This window comes from Gopherus flavomarginatus, unplaced genomic scaffold, assembly GCF_025201925.1.
Source record: "Gopherus flavomarginatus isolate rGopFla2 unplaced genomic scaffold, rGopFla2.mat.asm mat_scaffold_67_arrow_ctg1, whole genome shotgun sequence".
NCBI classification, from domain to species: Eukaryota; Metazoa; Chordata; order Testudines; family Testudinidae; genus Gopherus; species Gopherus flavomarginatus.
Window position 1 is genome coordinate 1,087,471 of NW_026115140.1, and position 15,668 is coordinate 1,103,138.

Consider the following 15,668-nt stretch of genomic DNA (forward strand, 5'->3'; position numbering starts at 1 on the left):
CAATCCCTACATCTCCCCCTTTACTTTTTAGAAGGGAAGGGCAGGTTTTTTTTCCTGCCCAAGGGCACCCTTGGGTGCACAATGAAATTAAGGAGGGAATACACTGAACGCCACAGCAGGTGAGTATAAGGAACAAAAGGCAAAGTCCTCCATAGGTTATTACCTGATGTAACCAACCCCATCCTGGTAGCCAGCTAGATAGCCAGTTCCACCAGGAGGAGAATGGGTCATTGTGAATTCGAATTTGAGCAGTAAGATTTTTAATTACAGCTATTTAATTATTAATAGCATGGGAATGATCAGAAATATTAAAACAACACATATCATTAATTTTTTCACAGCCATAGTCATGTAGCAAAAGAAGATAATCAATAGCAGCTCTATTTTGCAAAATTCCATGGCGCAGCTCTGTTTGCTCCTCATTAAGCAATGCCACTGCAATAGACGTGGCATTAAGAGCTTTAACCGCTGAGCAAGCTAACCAATTAAGATTTTTACTATTACTAATTATTAAGCCAGGTATGCCAACCAAGGAGGTGGCCAAGGCATTATACATAACATCACACAAGAATTAGCATTTAGGCAAGCAATAAAAGCAGTTAACAAATTCTCTGGGGTTTTCTCCTTTTCTTGCTGTTCCAGCAGACGCTCAGCTTGCTGTGGGAGGAACTTTGTTTGTACCCACGTCACTGGTGCATTGGGAGTACTGCGGCGCCGTTATTGAGACAGCGTAACTGTTGTTGTTAATAACTGATTGAAATCAGGAATGGGATTGTTAAGACCCTGGTGCTACGCCATGCTGCGGGCCGCCTGTGGGGTCCTCTTTCCACGGACGGATGTAACGGGCTGGGACCCACACAGGCCCCTTAGGTATGTTAACGGCTGCGTACCCCCGCCCCCAGGTAATCAAGGGGACTGGGGCACTCCACGTGGTTCCAGGGAGTTGTCTATACGTTACTTTAGGGGCGGGGAGTTCTTCCTTGCACCTAAAGTGTTTCTGTAAACGGGAGATATAATGGGCACCATCAAAAACAAGATTTAAATAATTGATTGTATAAAGAACATGTGCTAACCACACCTCCTTGTCGGGCAGCGTGGGCGGGATTCCCCCTTTTGTTTTTTGTTGGAGGAGAGCTGTTTTGAGGGTACGGTCCGCACGCTCAACGATAGCTTGGCCCTGTGAATTATAGGGGATGCCAAAGGTGTGCACAACGCCTCAACGGGAGCAGAAGGCAGCAATTTGTAAATACTGTAAGCGCATCAATTATGGGGGTTTGCTGGCAAAGATTACGAAATACAGTGGGAATGTGACAAATGGCATGCAGGCGAGGATCTTTTTGAATATGATAGGACAGGGAGCCCACAAAGCCTGCCAGGGCTAGTCGAAGGGCATTTGGGAAGGCAAGGGCTGATTCGGTCTTTGGGTAGCGCTTCTTTACCCGTGAGAAAAGAAACTTAACACATGTCATTAGTGCCTGGCAGTGTTTTGCAGATCTCATAGCTGCTTGGGCACATTCAAGCCCCACCCCCCTTCCCTTGGTTATCAGCCAAGTCTTAGCTGTGAGCAGTGTCCTTGAATGGAGACAGTGTCTTATCTACAGTCTCCTAGCTACTTTTTTCTTTTCAGTTAACTCATTCTGTTCTTTTTTGTCTTTTCCCTTTTTGGCTTCCTTTAACCTGCAAAGGAAACTTTCACTCTTCACCTATACACCTTTTTCCAACAACGAACACGTAAACATTGCCATTATACAGTACATTAGTCTTATTATTTAATATATGTCACACATACTCTTTTACTAAAATAACCTTATTACAGAACTTTGGAGCAACGAGCTAGAACAAGCACACCCACTTTGAGGAGTTCATTCAATTCAACCTCTAGTCCAATAGCCTTCCACCATCCCCAGCCCTCTGGCTAGAACTGTGAGGTAGCCAGAAAGATCCCATGTACAATATGGGGAGTGGGTTAACTTTTCATGTCTTTGCTTTCAAAGACCGTTGGCATGCAAATTACAACAACAATTTCTTTAATTAACAATTTGGACAATGAAGCTTCTTTTTCTTACTTAAGCAAATGCATTAGACTTTAGTGTATCACATTCTCCTGATTTATCCAAACACCGTGTATTCCAAAGTTGAATAAAACAAGTATCTGCATTTAACCCTTCTATTTAATTTTAGCTAGACTATCCTATGAAAATATTAAACACAACAATTTTGGCCACGAGACAAACACCACAAGACAGGACATAGAACACAAAACATAATTCCTGTTGTGTCAGTAAATGCATGATACGTTGAATGCCGTTCAGCTGGCATCAGTTTTCTCTGATTATCTGAAAGACAAAAAAACAGAGGTCTACCCACCCCTTCTGGGCAGACAATCATCGCTTGAAATATACAAATACCCTTGTTGACTTCAGGCAAGAACAGAGGAATTACCCCATATTTTCTTACATTTGTTTTATAAGCAGCCCAGGTTTTCAATTACATAACACTGTATACATTCTTCAGCTAATTTAACTAAATTGTTCATAGCCAAACCAAATAATAGCAATCCAATAATTTCTTTGCCTAAATTTATTTACAAACATTTCGCAGACACCAAGAACTTTTTTCTTTAGCATTTTTACAAAGTTCAACTGCTGTTTCCTCCAGCAACTACAGAGTTAACTTCTCACTCTCCCTTAAATCACTTGCTCGTCTCCCAACAGACACTTTTATCAACTTAAATCACCATGCCAAGTAAGTCCTGGGTATTTGAAATCCCCACGCTTATACTTACTGACTCCTTCCTTCCACTACACCCTTAAAGTTTTCCAACCTGCTTTCCAATCTCTCTCTCTGTTGCCTGCCTGCCTGGGCCCGATCCTGCTTTTCTTGCTGAACCGTCCCTTCCATGGGCACCAACTTGTTCCACTACCAGTTTAGCTAGGAGGGTGGGCTTCTTAACTAGCCCCCACCCCTCCTGGTCTTTTCCCTTAAACCTTCTTACTCACAAGACTACCCGAGTCCTCCTTCATGAGGCTTGCCACCTGGACAAAAATCCAAACCCCTTTAGAGAGTTTACCTAGAGTCCACCCATCCGTCTGCTGACACTTAAACAGAAAAAAGAAATTACACAGAGCGCAGAGGGAAGTACAGTCTAAGTCAGACTTTCCCACTTCTATACACTGTCCGCTACAGGGGACGGGACAGAAGGATCTCAATTCAACCTCAGGGCTTCCTCGCACTCATGGCTTCCACCCCAAGGAATTACGAACGAGAGGTTCAGTTCCGCCCACACTCCTAACGCCCAAATGTATACAGAGCAGAAAAACAACAGTAACCGGTTAAACAGAACAGAACCAAAACCAAATAGCATTTTCTTATCCTATTAAGGCATACTTTTACTCATGCAATTCTCAACATATAGCACCAACAGTACCAAGCAAAGCAAACACAAAATAACAAGGGTAAAACAAATAGATGGTGTAAATTCTGCAGTGCTCCCCCCTTCTTAATTGCTCACCAAACTGTGACAAATTTCTGTTACCAATCTATCCCTCGTGTCAGGTGATCAGGCTGACACTACAGGATCGCTGGGGGAAGATAAAGAAAACACACCATATGACTGAATTTTAAAGCTTCATTAATAAAATCATAAAACAACAATGGAGAGTGTTGGGAACGCTCCCACATCACTCAGGAAAATATTAATGCCCCAAGCCCGAAGCTCCTTTTATACTTACACAGGTACGTCCAGACTGGCCACTTCTGTGTATAATGTTCAGAGGAGGGGGAGAGGTGGAAGGGAGATTATCTTGTATACAGCTTGTCCAGAATTTCCAACATGCTTCTGCTCTTGGGAGGGCTGTTCTTTTACACCCTGGAATCTCCTGCGGCGTCTCTTTCAGAGATTCCAGTCCAGGTCGGCTGCCTGTGGCTTCTTTTAATCTATCTACAAACTGGTGAAAAGGCTCAGAGGACCCTTGTCTAATACTAGTGAAGAACGACAAGGGTTTGCCAGTCATGGGAATACGACGAAACGCCCGCATGACTGAAAGTGCGGTGCGTTTGAAAGATTCTGCCGGGAGCACCAACTGTGCATCCACCTCTGCAAACCGCCCCGACCCATAAATCTGGTCAGGGATGATCTCTGCAGAGGAGCAGGCCAATGCTGCAGCCCGGAACTCACTGTCCCATACACAGTACTGGGCAGGAGATAAAATCATTCGGAACAGGTGTTTCCAATCTGTTGGCAACATAACATAGACTGTACCCAGCCCCTCAATGAGACCCTCCACATAAGTGGAGCGGAGGCCGGATTGGCGGACCCCGCTATTTATTTCCCTAATAACCTTGAATGGTAACGGGTGATGTGTAGCAACGTTCTCTCTGGCATCATTCAAGGCATAGGTAACGGGATAGAGGGCCGGGAGGTCTCCCTCCCATTCCTCCAATAAGGGGGAGGCATCTATGACCATTGCCTGCTGAAGAGCGGCTTGCACCGCGCTCTGAGCCGGCGAGGACGAAAGAGAGGGAGGCGACGGCGAATCAAAAAGGGCAGGACTGGGGGCCGTCGCCTGCGCCCGAGGGGCAGGACAGGGGGTTTGAGGTTCCGTGACATAGGATGGAGATGGGGTAGGGGTGGGAGAGGCAAGCGGGGGCGCCTCCTTTCGCAAACGCCCGATTGCCTCTGCACAATGCTGCCACAGCAAAATGTACTGGATGGGTGCTCGTGGTTCTTTTAGGAATCGCTCACCCACAGTCTGCCAATCGGAAACCTCGAGAGATCCTCTCTCGGGGTACCAAGGGCATTTAACCTCTATGACATGGAGTAAATTTTCCACATGTCGCTGCGATGCTGCTGTGTGACCGGTTACCTTGAGTAATTGAACCAGCTCTTTCGCATGAGCCTTCTGTTGCACGGACAAATCCCCCCCCATACTCACAAGGGAGTGCGAAGACGCACTGTGGTGCACCACGGCTCGGCCGGCCGGTGGGTACGGAGGGCTGGTATCACGTCGGGGTCACCAGATGCGGGAAGGAACCAGACACAGACAGCTTGTTTGCTCAAGGAGGGCGCCCCGTTAGCAGGCGTGGCAGCCCTTTTATTCATTCTGGTTACATTGTCAGCATAATTCACAGCCTTGTTTACTTGTTTCTTACTGGCGGAGGATCCTCCTTATCTCCCTGCTTCTCACCCGCTGCTAGCAAGCGTGACGTGCTATGTTTTTCATTCTACTCAGGCATGTTAAGATCGGGGGGGTAACGGGGGGTTGCAGGGATTAACTATCTGGTGGTTTGCCAGCCAGGATCAATCCCTACACTGTGTCCTCTAACCCTCACGCTGGGCTGGCCCTTCTCACACTGCTTTGCTGGAGATTTCGCCAGCCTCTCCAGGGCCTGTTATCACCCAACACAACAGCAGGTGGCGCCATGCAGCCAACTAAGCTACCTGAGTGCGTTACCTAAGCCACTCAAGGACAGATAGAAGACAAGAGCCAATTTCCCACTCCCCAACCTTGCACACTTGCTGTAGTATAAATCCAGAATGATACCATCTTATAGTGCACAGGGATCTCTATAATACAAGCTCATTAATGTAGTTCCCCTTCCCCTCGATATGGGACAGATGTGCACAACAAGCTGAGATTTTCCCCAGACACTTCACTCAAAATACGCTGGTTAAGATAAAGCATCAAACAAGCTTATTAACTGCAGAAAGATAGATTAAGTGATTATAAGTGATAACAAACAGATCAAAGCAGATTATTTAGCAAATAACCAAAACTCAGACTAAGCCTAACATACTAGATGGATAGAATTTGAATTAGCAATTTCTCACCCTGACTGATGGTACAAGCAGTCCCCCAAGTTTCCATACACAAGCTAGAAATCTCTCTTGATCCTGGGAGCAGCACTTCCCCCACATCCGTTTTTGTTTCTCAGGTGTTTCCAGAAGTTCTCTTGTGTGGAGAATGAGGCCAAGAGATGATGTCACACCCCACCTTATGTAGCTTTTCCATATGGTGGGAACCTTTTGTTCCAAACTCAGTTCCTAGTCCAGTTTGTGGAAAAATACAGCTACTAAAATGGAGTTTAGTGTCATGTGGTCTGGTCACAGGCCCTGCTGAGTCATAGTAGCCATGACTCATAGGCTGGCTGAAACATTCACAGGAAGGCTAAGCTCTTCCACAGTCCATTGTCTTTGTTGAGCCATCAGCACTGTCTGGCTTCTTCACTGTTGTACCTGAAAGGCTCATTGTGGGTGTTACCCAGAGTAAGCACATTTGAAATACAGATACAGAGTCAATATCCATAACTTCAGATACGAACATGATATGTGCACACAAATAGGATAATCATATTCAGCAAATCAGAACTTTTCCAGTGACACCACACATGATGCATCTTCTACAAAATAGATCATAATTATGTCCTAATCATATTATAATCATACCACTATGATGAATATGGGGGTGTAGTGTCAGATAGGTCCTAATTTCAAGGCACAGGAGTTGGGAATGGAACTTCCCCTCTTTGTGGAACAGGAAATAACCCTCCAGCCAGGGCTGGGACAACTTCCCAGACTCTCAGCGATGGAGCCTGAATCTACTGACATTTCATTAATTACCACCAACCCCAATCTTTGTGGCAACTGTAAACTTTATCAGTGATGATTTTGTACTCTCTTCTAAGTCATGGATAAGAATGTTAAATAGCACAGGGCCAAGAACCAATCCCTGCAGGAACCTGCTAGAAAGAAATCCACTCGATCATGGTTCCCCATTTACTATCAGAGTTTTTAATCTATTTAATGTATGCCGTGTTTATATTGTATCATTCTAGTTTTTTTTAGTAAAAATATTGTGCTAATCAAGTCATGTCCCTTACGGAAGTTTAGGTATATTACATCAATACTATTAGCTGCAACCAAACTTTTGATCTCATCCAATAAGGATATCCCGTTAGTTTGATAGGCTCTATTTTCTCTAAACCTTTGTTAATGGGCACTACAATTCTGACCTTCTAACTTCTATTCTTTATGATTGACTTCCCCTTTCTTCCATATATTTTATTTGGAGAGTGCTTGGATTCCTACCTGGGAGCCACTATCAGGGTCCAGAGACAGCCCCATCTCCTATATTAAGCTCTGGCTAGTAGCTATGTGATAAATGTGAAGACCCTGCTTCTGTCTGTCAGATGGGAGACACAAAGGTTCTCTCTTTCTACCCTCTGATGCCTCCTGGCTGCTGTAAGCAAGGTGGGGTGGGACTCTGTTAACATGTGCCTCCCGGAGCTTCCATTTCCCTGGTGCTGCTGTTCCGTGAATAGTGGGGTTGTGAGTGGGTCAGCAGGTACTGAGTATTGGACTCCTGCTCTTTCAGGGGCCGGTGACCTTCGAGGAGGTGGCTGTGTATTTCTCCAGGGAAGAGGGGACTCTGCTGGACCCCACTCAGAGAGCCCTCTACAGAGATGTCATGCAGGGGAACTATGAGACGATGGTCTTGCTGGGTAAGGATTCATGTCCCTTCTGTTCTTGGAAGGGGAAATGAAGAGTGAAGGTTCATGCCACCCCCACAATGCCATCTGTACCCTGTCCTGTTTCAGCATCACCCCAATAGGCCAGTAACATACATACTACTAGAGACCCTCCTCTGCTGCAGAACACTTTGGGAACAGAGCACAGGAGCAGCATCACACAATGTCAAATATCTCCTCTTTACTCAAGTAAAACTGGGGTTAGGTCCAGCATAATGAACAGAAGCTTCCTACCCCCAGCCTTCTCTCAAACCCTGAGCCTTCTCTACCCAAACCAGAATGTGCCTGGGGTGTAACAAGCAGGCGGCTGGAGTCAGAGCTGCCAGTCCAGGGTTACTTATCATACAGACACTCAGTGCGTCCTTGAACGCTGGCTGGGAGTATCCAGACAGGGGAGCTCCAGCAGCAGAACACTGAATCTCACCCAGGATTACAGATGACACAACTCCTCGCCGATCTGGATTGCACCCCAGCATGTGAAAATGGCCTAGGTTGGTAGTGACATTTCTTGAGACATGGAGAGTCTTGCTCCCATATCACCAGGTGTAATAAAAATAACAGGAAAGGCCAAATACGGAAAACTGATTGTTCAGCTTGCTTTTGACCTGCATCATATTTTGCAGTATATTCCAAATAAGGAAATTAACGTGCAACGTATGTGTCATTGTTTGTGGTTTTAAGCTGTAAAAGGCTTGTGTGATTTTTAGCTCAGGAACAGTATTCCAATAGCTGTCGCCCCCTGCGTGCTTGTAACCAAGAAAAGAGCCTCAGGCTGAGCTGATTCAAATATTAATCCTGTGGTCGTTTTCCACAACAGCCTCAATAGGTCCCTGTGATGGAATGTAAGGCTACATCTAGACTACCCACTGTATCGGCGGGTTAAAATCGATTGCTCGGGGATCGATATATGGCGTCTCATCTAGACACCATATATCGATCCCCGAGCGCGCTTATATCGATTCCGGAACAACACCAACCCCAACGGAGTTGCTGATTTGACAGGGGGAGCCGCGGACATCGATCCCGCGCGGTGAGGATGGGTGAGTAATCCGATCTTAGATATTTGACTTCAGTTACGTTATTCACGTAGCTGAATTTGCGTATCTAAGATCGATTTCCCCCCGTAGTGTAGACCAGCCCTTAATGTCTTCACACCTTCCCCCTGCAGGAGAATGGCTGTTTGACCAGCTGTTTGCCTTGCTGTCTCTGAGAAACTGGTCTGTGGGTGTTCCCCAGAACTGTAACTTTTTCAGTAATATCATACTGTAAAATCTCACAATTTTACATACAGTGTTACTACACATTTTAACAGGAGGATAATATTCAGTAGGTTATGCGTTTTCTAATGATACCTCACAAGCCATTTTCCACTAGCGGGGTCTTCTCTGTTCACAGAATTTCTGATAGTTTGATGTCTGCTGGCACTGGATATCACTATTTTGGCATCTCTCTCTCTCTCTCAGTGAGCACCCGCTGTGGTTGTTGAAAGTCTGTGATGCAATCTATGGGATGCAACTGAACAGTGGGACCCCTGAGCCCTTTGTCCCACCACCTGGGCTCCCTCTCACACATGTGATGCTGAGACAAGCTGTGAATCTCTGGCAGATATTGCACTTACACAGACATCCGTAGGTAGGGACACAGCCAACTGAATTACATGAATGCTTCTGCAGCCACTCATAACACTAATGATAGAAAGTCGCCCCCCCTACAGCTCTGCAGCCTTGCACCCCTGGATCATACCATCTTGCCTTAATCAGAAGCCTGATCAGTGTGAGTTTATTACACAGGGTCCACCCCTCCCTCACTGTGAATAGTACATGAACCAGCCTTGTAATAGAGCTGAGATTTCCCAAGAATTTCAAGCAAAATATACCAGTTTAAGTAGAGCATAAAACAGATTTATTAACTACAGAAAGATGGAGTTTTAAGGATTATAAGTGGTAGGAATAAAAGATCAAAGTAAATTACCATGGAAATTAAAGATAAATTCACAATCTAAACTTTACACCTTATTACACTAGGGCATAGTTCAGTTATGCACACAGGAAGGCTTAATGCTAGAGCTGCTGCACATGCTGGGCAGGCTTAAGGTCGGGCTCCCCATGGCAGGAGAGAAGAAGACTCGGCCCCTGGAGGGGCAGGCTGGGGCTTCCTGGATCCCATTTGCTCACAGCCAGCGCCCTACCCCCACTCCCAAGTCATCCATGGCGCCCCCAGGTAGGCCAGAATGGAGCAGCAGTTTTCACTGCACTACGTCCACTTATGGCTTACAGGCAACTCCCAGACTCACCACAGTCCACCATCTCGGCCAGAAAGGAGCCCACTCAGCCTCACCATTGCTGCTTTTCCTTCCCCCCAGAACCCCGCTTCTCCTGGGCTGCAAGTAGCCATCCCTGGGATGCCAACAGGCAGCCACAGGGGTCTGTCTCTCAGCAGCCAACCGCACCTCCATGGGTTCAGCCCTCAGAAGGGCAGGTGGGGGTTTCCTGGATTCCAGTTGCTCACAGCCAGCCCAGCCTCCACCTCTAAAACCATCAGTCATGCCCCCAGGTTGGCCATAAAGGAGCCGCCATTCTCCACTTGGACTCAGCTTTGCTTGTTTTCCTTTCACCCAGAACCTCCCTTCTTCTCCTGGGCTGCAAGTAGCCACTCCTGGGAAGCCAAGAGGCAGGCACAGGATTCTACCTCCCAGCAGCCAACCACACCTCCCCAGGCTTTGCAGAATGAAGGGTGGTGCTCTACTAACCCCACTTAGCCGCACAGCTTCTTCCCTGCCTTCCTCAGCTCAACTTTCCTCTATTGCCCCATTCCTGCCTCACTCCCTCCTTTGGCCAGTCACGCAAAGGAGCCCAGCAGGAAGTGAGAGCCTCTATAGGCCAACCTCCAACAGCAGAGGTGGCCAAGCCACAAGCCTCCAAATGGTGACTGGCCTAACTACTCTAGGTTCTCCAGCCTGACACCAAGGTGCTTTCTCCACTGCTGTCAGCATCCTCTGTCATGCAGGGGTTGGAGTTATCCCAGGGACAGGCCAATAGGAGGAGTGCCCTTTCTGAATAACAAGGGGATCTGGGAAAAGGAAGCCAGCGTGTTTCTGCCTGGTTTTGAACCAGGGACCTTTTGCGTGTTAGGCAAATGTGATAACCACTACACTACAGAAACTCCACCTACTGGGTTGTTGCTCACTCTGGCACAGACTGATGGACAAATCTAGAGAATGTGGTGGTAGCCCCTCGATAGGTCAGCTGGCAAGGCAGAGGACTGGAGCCAGCACTCAGGAAGTCGTCCTTACCTCGCCCGTGTGACTCCAGCTTGAGGGAGAGCTTCTTTTTCTTCTCCTTGCTGACAAAGAGCAAGAGAAGAATGAAAGGTCAGGTGGGCCAACTCGGTGCAGAAGCCCATGCTGTCTTTTCCTGCTGCATAGCCTGAAATGAGGGACTCGTGGCAGTTAAAGGAACTGCTGCACTCTCAGAAAACATCCCGCCCGTGCATAAAGGAGGATAGAAGAGCCTGTTAGTCTAGCACGCTCCCAGCTGAACTGTTTCAGCAGCTGCTAGGTTTCTTTTTGGCCTGTTACTTTTCTGTCTGGGATGTTGTTGTCAGCTGTGGCACAGAAAAAGGACGTCATTGCGAGCTGCCCATGAAGATAAGATTAACTTTTGCCTTCCTTGCTCGGCTTTACTTGCTTCCTCACCCTATTCCTGCCTTAGTTCCTGTGTTACCTGAAGGCAACGGGGGCCCAGCAGTACGAAGAGGAAGCTAGACCCTGGTGGCAAAAGTTCTACCACCGCTTGCCACCCCACTCTCTTCTCCCAGCTTCACATATTGACCGCCAGGGACTTAGTGCCCAGCGGCGCAACGGAAGGGAGTGGACAGAGCCACCCTCGCCTTGAAGCTCTGGCTCATTAAACCGTATCTTCAGTCGCTGATGGCCAATGAGAGACCAACAGCGCTTGCCATTTTAGCACTTGAAAATGCCATTGGTCAGTCACTGGATCTCTTTAATGCTGTTACATAACAAATGAAAATAGAATCTCAGTGTGACATTCTGTACCTTTGGGGGAGTGTGCTGTAACCCCCATATTCCTCATTTTCATATAATCGTGATCTTATATACAGAGCATGCCTTGTAAGGTATCAGGGGAAAGGATATGATCTGCTGAAAGTCATTTCTCTACCCATAGATGTTTACCATTCATGCATATGAAGTTATGAGAATTGTGCAGTGTGGTTATCACTATGCTGTAAGGTGGGGGAGTCAGCCAAATATTAGCTCCCCAGTGACAACAGCAAGGAAAGTAACCAACACCCGGACAGGGTGTCAAACAACCCATCAACAGCCATTGTTCAGCAAGGGAGCTACAGTGCAATCACTTACCTGCAAGAGGACACCCCAGGGGAATTGCTCAGACTTGCTTGGAGAGACGCAGTGATGCTCACCTGACTCTGAAGGGGGAGCAAAGCCAAGAGGGAAGAAAGGACATGATAAAAGCAGAGACATTTGCCATGCTTTGTCTCTCTCGTCCACCTACATCTACAGACACCCCCACACCAAGCAACTGAAGCGCTGACGAAAGGGGAGAGCCTGGCTGAAAAGCCACCAGCTGGCCTGTGGTGAGAAGCATCTAAGTTTGTAAGGGCATTGAAAGGGTTAAGATCAGCTTAGAGTGCATTTTGCTTTTATTTCACAAAAACAACGAGGAGTCCGGTGACACCTTAAGAACTAACAGATTTATTTGGACACAAGCATTCGTGGGTAAAAAGCCCTCTTCTTCAGATGCATGGAGTGAAAATTGCAGATAGAGGCATAAATATATATTGGAACATGATGTAAAGGGAGTTACCATACAAGGGGAGAACCAGTGTTGAAGGCTAATTCAGTCAGGGTGGATGTGGCTCTCTCCAAGTAATTGACAGGGAGGTGTCAATACCAAGAGAGGGAAAATTGCTTTTGTAGTGAGCCAGTCACCCCTAGTCCCTCTTCAAGCTCAAATTAATGGTGTTAAGTTTGCAGATCAGTTGTAACTCTGCAATTTCTCTTTGAAGTCTGTTTTTGAAGTTTTTTGAATGGCTTCTTTTAAATGGCTACTTTGAATGGCTACGTTTAATTGTGTTATTGAATATGAACATGTAAACGTGTTATGGAAGTCCCATGTGGTCTAGTGGTTAGGATTCTTGGCTTTCACCCAGGCAGCCTGGGTTCAATTCCCCACACAGGAACAATGCAGAGCTTCTCCTTGGAGGGGAGACAGGAAACAAAAAGAATGGGAAGGGATCCTGCCAGCAGCAGAGCTGGATAGAGTTGGGAGCAGTACTGGATTTGACATGGTGCCATAGTGCTAGGCCCAAGCTCTGAAGGGACCTGTAACAGTAACTTCCTCCTCTCTGCAGAAAGGGAGCCTCAGAGCAGCCTGGATATTCAGTAGGGGAGCTGAGACCCCATAGGGCCCTGGGAGCTGTAGTTCCTTGACCAGCTCCCTGCCTTAGAGCAGAGAAGGAACATTTCCCAGCATTCCGTTGGCTGCTATCAACAGGAAAGGGAGGGGGGAAGCTGTGAGACTCCATGTGCTGCAGCTTGCTGGGGCTGGGGGGCTGGCTGGCTGCTAGAAGGGGGTGCCACCTGTGAGTAGGGAAGAGGTGTGACCAAGTAGTAGAAGGCTTTGGCCCAGGTAGCACCCTCAGAAGACTTCCCCAGACAGGCTTAGGGATGCTGGTGTGACCTCGCCTGGCAGCCCCCAAAGATGGAACTGGGTGGACTAACTGGACAGGGCCCCTCTCTATCTGAAGCTGGGCAAGGGAGGTATGTGGATCCCACCAGAAGGTAAAATGGTAAGTAAGGAAGGGGAGGCTCTACTGGACCTGGACAGCTTCAGATACAGGACAGGAGGATTTCCACTTCTGAGCCATGAAAATAGAAATTGACTTTTCCTTTCCAGATGTATCTAATATTCATAAAGGGAATCTAGCCCCTGCCTTCCAGATCTGAACACCTCAAAATCAGGAGTGCTCAAGCTCAATTTGGGCAGCTGTTACTTCATTTCTCCCAAATCAAATATGCTGATCCACTGTCATTTACTGTAGAAAAAGTAGGAGAAAATTGAGCAACAAACGTTGGGGTCTTCACAGTGCTAACGAGGGCTGGAATTGCTATTTTCAACAGCCATTACACTTTTTTTTTTAGTTTTGTTTGTTTAAAAGGAAGACAGTGATATTGCACTGGCAAATTCCCCATAGAAACAAAGAATGGAACAAAAGAATAATAAAGGCACCTCAACTTTCCTCATTTATGTAGGACGGTCTTATTAGATGGATCCAGACATCTTCCAATCACAGAAGCTGATAATTGTTCCACTTTACTGCAGTTCTGTAACCATGCAGGAACCTAGAGGAGGAAAGTGCCTAACTCCAGAGCCTGCAGCTGCCTAGGGCCAGTGCTGAGGATTTAGAGTCCCTAGTGCTGCCCTTGCAAGGTTCAAGCATGCTCAGCCTTGGCATTGCCTCCGCTCCTGCGGCTAGTAGCTGCAGCTGTCTAAGGCTGGCCTCTGGCAGTTGCCCCATGGCTGTAGCTAGAGAAACTACAAGTGGCTCTATGACTCCTGGGGCCATTAAGCTAGAGCACCTAAAGACACTGGAGTTAACCTCAAGGAACAGAGGTCACCAGTAGGAAAGGAATGTCGGGGGAGCAGGGAAGGCGGGAGCAGGTCAGGCTTGCAGAGGGAGCTTCCAGCTGGTTGGGAGCATGTCCAAAGTAGAAAGGAAACAAGTATGGGGAGAGGTGGTGGTGACCAGGTAGCAGACTAGCACGTAGATGGGAGCAGAGGGAGAGACGCTGGTGTCTTCAGATTCCCAAGGGCTAAGTCCTCACTTTGGGGAAATGGTGTTTGCCGGTGGCTTGCTCACATGGCAGGATGGGGGCTGAGGGAGGGATCTGTCAGAACTGATCAGGTGTCTGCTGGCTTTAGGACTTTGAGCTGAGACTAGGACCACATGCAGTGACTGGTGACATGGGGGGGTACTGGAGACATGGCTAGAGAAGGTCTGAATGAGGAAAGAGATAAATCTGTGGGGAGTTTCCTTGGTCACTATGAAAGTTCTGCTCACTGTGGACACTGGTAAACCCACATGGGTGTACAGCTCAATAAGAAAACCCGCGGGCTGAGGGAGCTGTGTATGGCAATGCATATAGTCATGGAGAGGTGTGTGATCAAAATGAAAAATGTCTCTGAGGTTCAGTACCGGGTATACAAAGGCACCAATGGCACTGCCCCACCAGGCCCACACTCGGAGCCCACAGTGACTATACTGGGGCCCACAAATATGTTTGGTGCCAGGGCCAACAAAAGGTTAATCCAGCCCTGACTGCCTGAGCACTATTTCAGCCTCACATTTTTGGGTGGAACTCCCACAGTGAGAGCTGCAGAGCACTCCCCCGCAACACACACGCACACACTCGTCCTGGTGTTGGGAGGGGAACAGGAGAAAGGACAAAAGAAGAGATGAAGAGAAAGGAGGGAGGGACAGGTGGATGGAGGAAAAGGTGAAACACAAAGGACAAACCCTAATGTCCCCATGATTCTAAGGGACAAAATCCCAGGTGCGGAATAAAATTCTGCCTCCTTAAGCTCATGTTTTCCATGCCTAGAATTCAACTCTCACCAGATGGATCAGACTGAACAGGTTTCACACCTCCAGGAGGCTCTTACCTTCTAAACAGGGACGGCTGTTTTCTAGTAAAATCACTACAAGGGAAGGAGAAAACTGGAAAGAGGTTTCTCCTGGCGCTCACGTCCATGAACCCGAATACTCTCTCAGTCCTCAGACAGAGACCTGGAGAAGGAGACTTGCTGAAGCAAAGCCACAGGGGTCTCTGAGGTTTCCCTAGCCCCTGGCCCCTGACTGATGTCAGGATCTCTCTGTGAGGTCACCACCTGCTCACCAATAGTCTTTGACCAATAGTGTGAGGTCCTGCAAAAGGCCTTTGTGATGTCACTGCCACACCCCGCCCTTGCTGTGCCAATGTCCTGCCCCGGCCAGGCACTTTGGAGCTTTGAGCTACTCCCTGTGGATCACCCCACTCAAGGAGCTTTTCTATAGAGCATCCTCAGATGTCTAAGCACACGAGTGCCATGGCAATGAACTGA

General features: G+C 47.5%; 1 protein-coding gene and 1 non-coding gene across 2 annotated transcripts in view; one reads left to right on the forward strand and one right to left on the reverse strand.

Moving 5' to 3' along the window:
* Positions 1–15,668, forward strand: part of LOC127042598 (zinc finger protein 560-like) — a 105,383-nt gene that overhangs the window by 7,274 nt on the left and 82,441 nt on the right. The gene's annotated exons all lie outside the window — the stretch shown is intronic.
* Positions 10,617–10,689, reverse strand: TRNAV-AAC (transfer RNA valine (anticodon AAC)). Its single transcript has one exon. It is a non-coding gene; the product is annotated as a tRNA-Val (tRNA).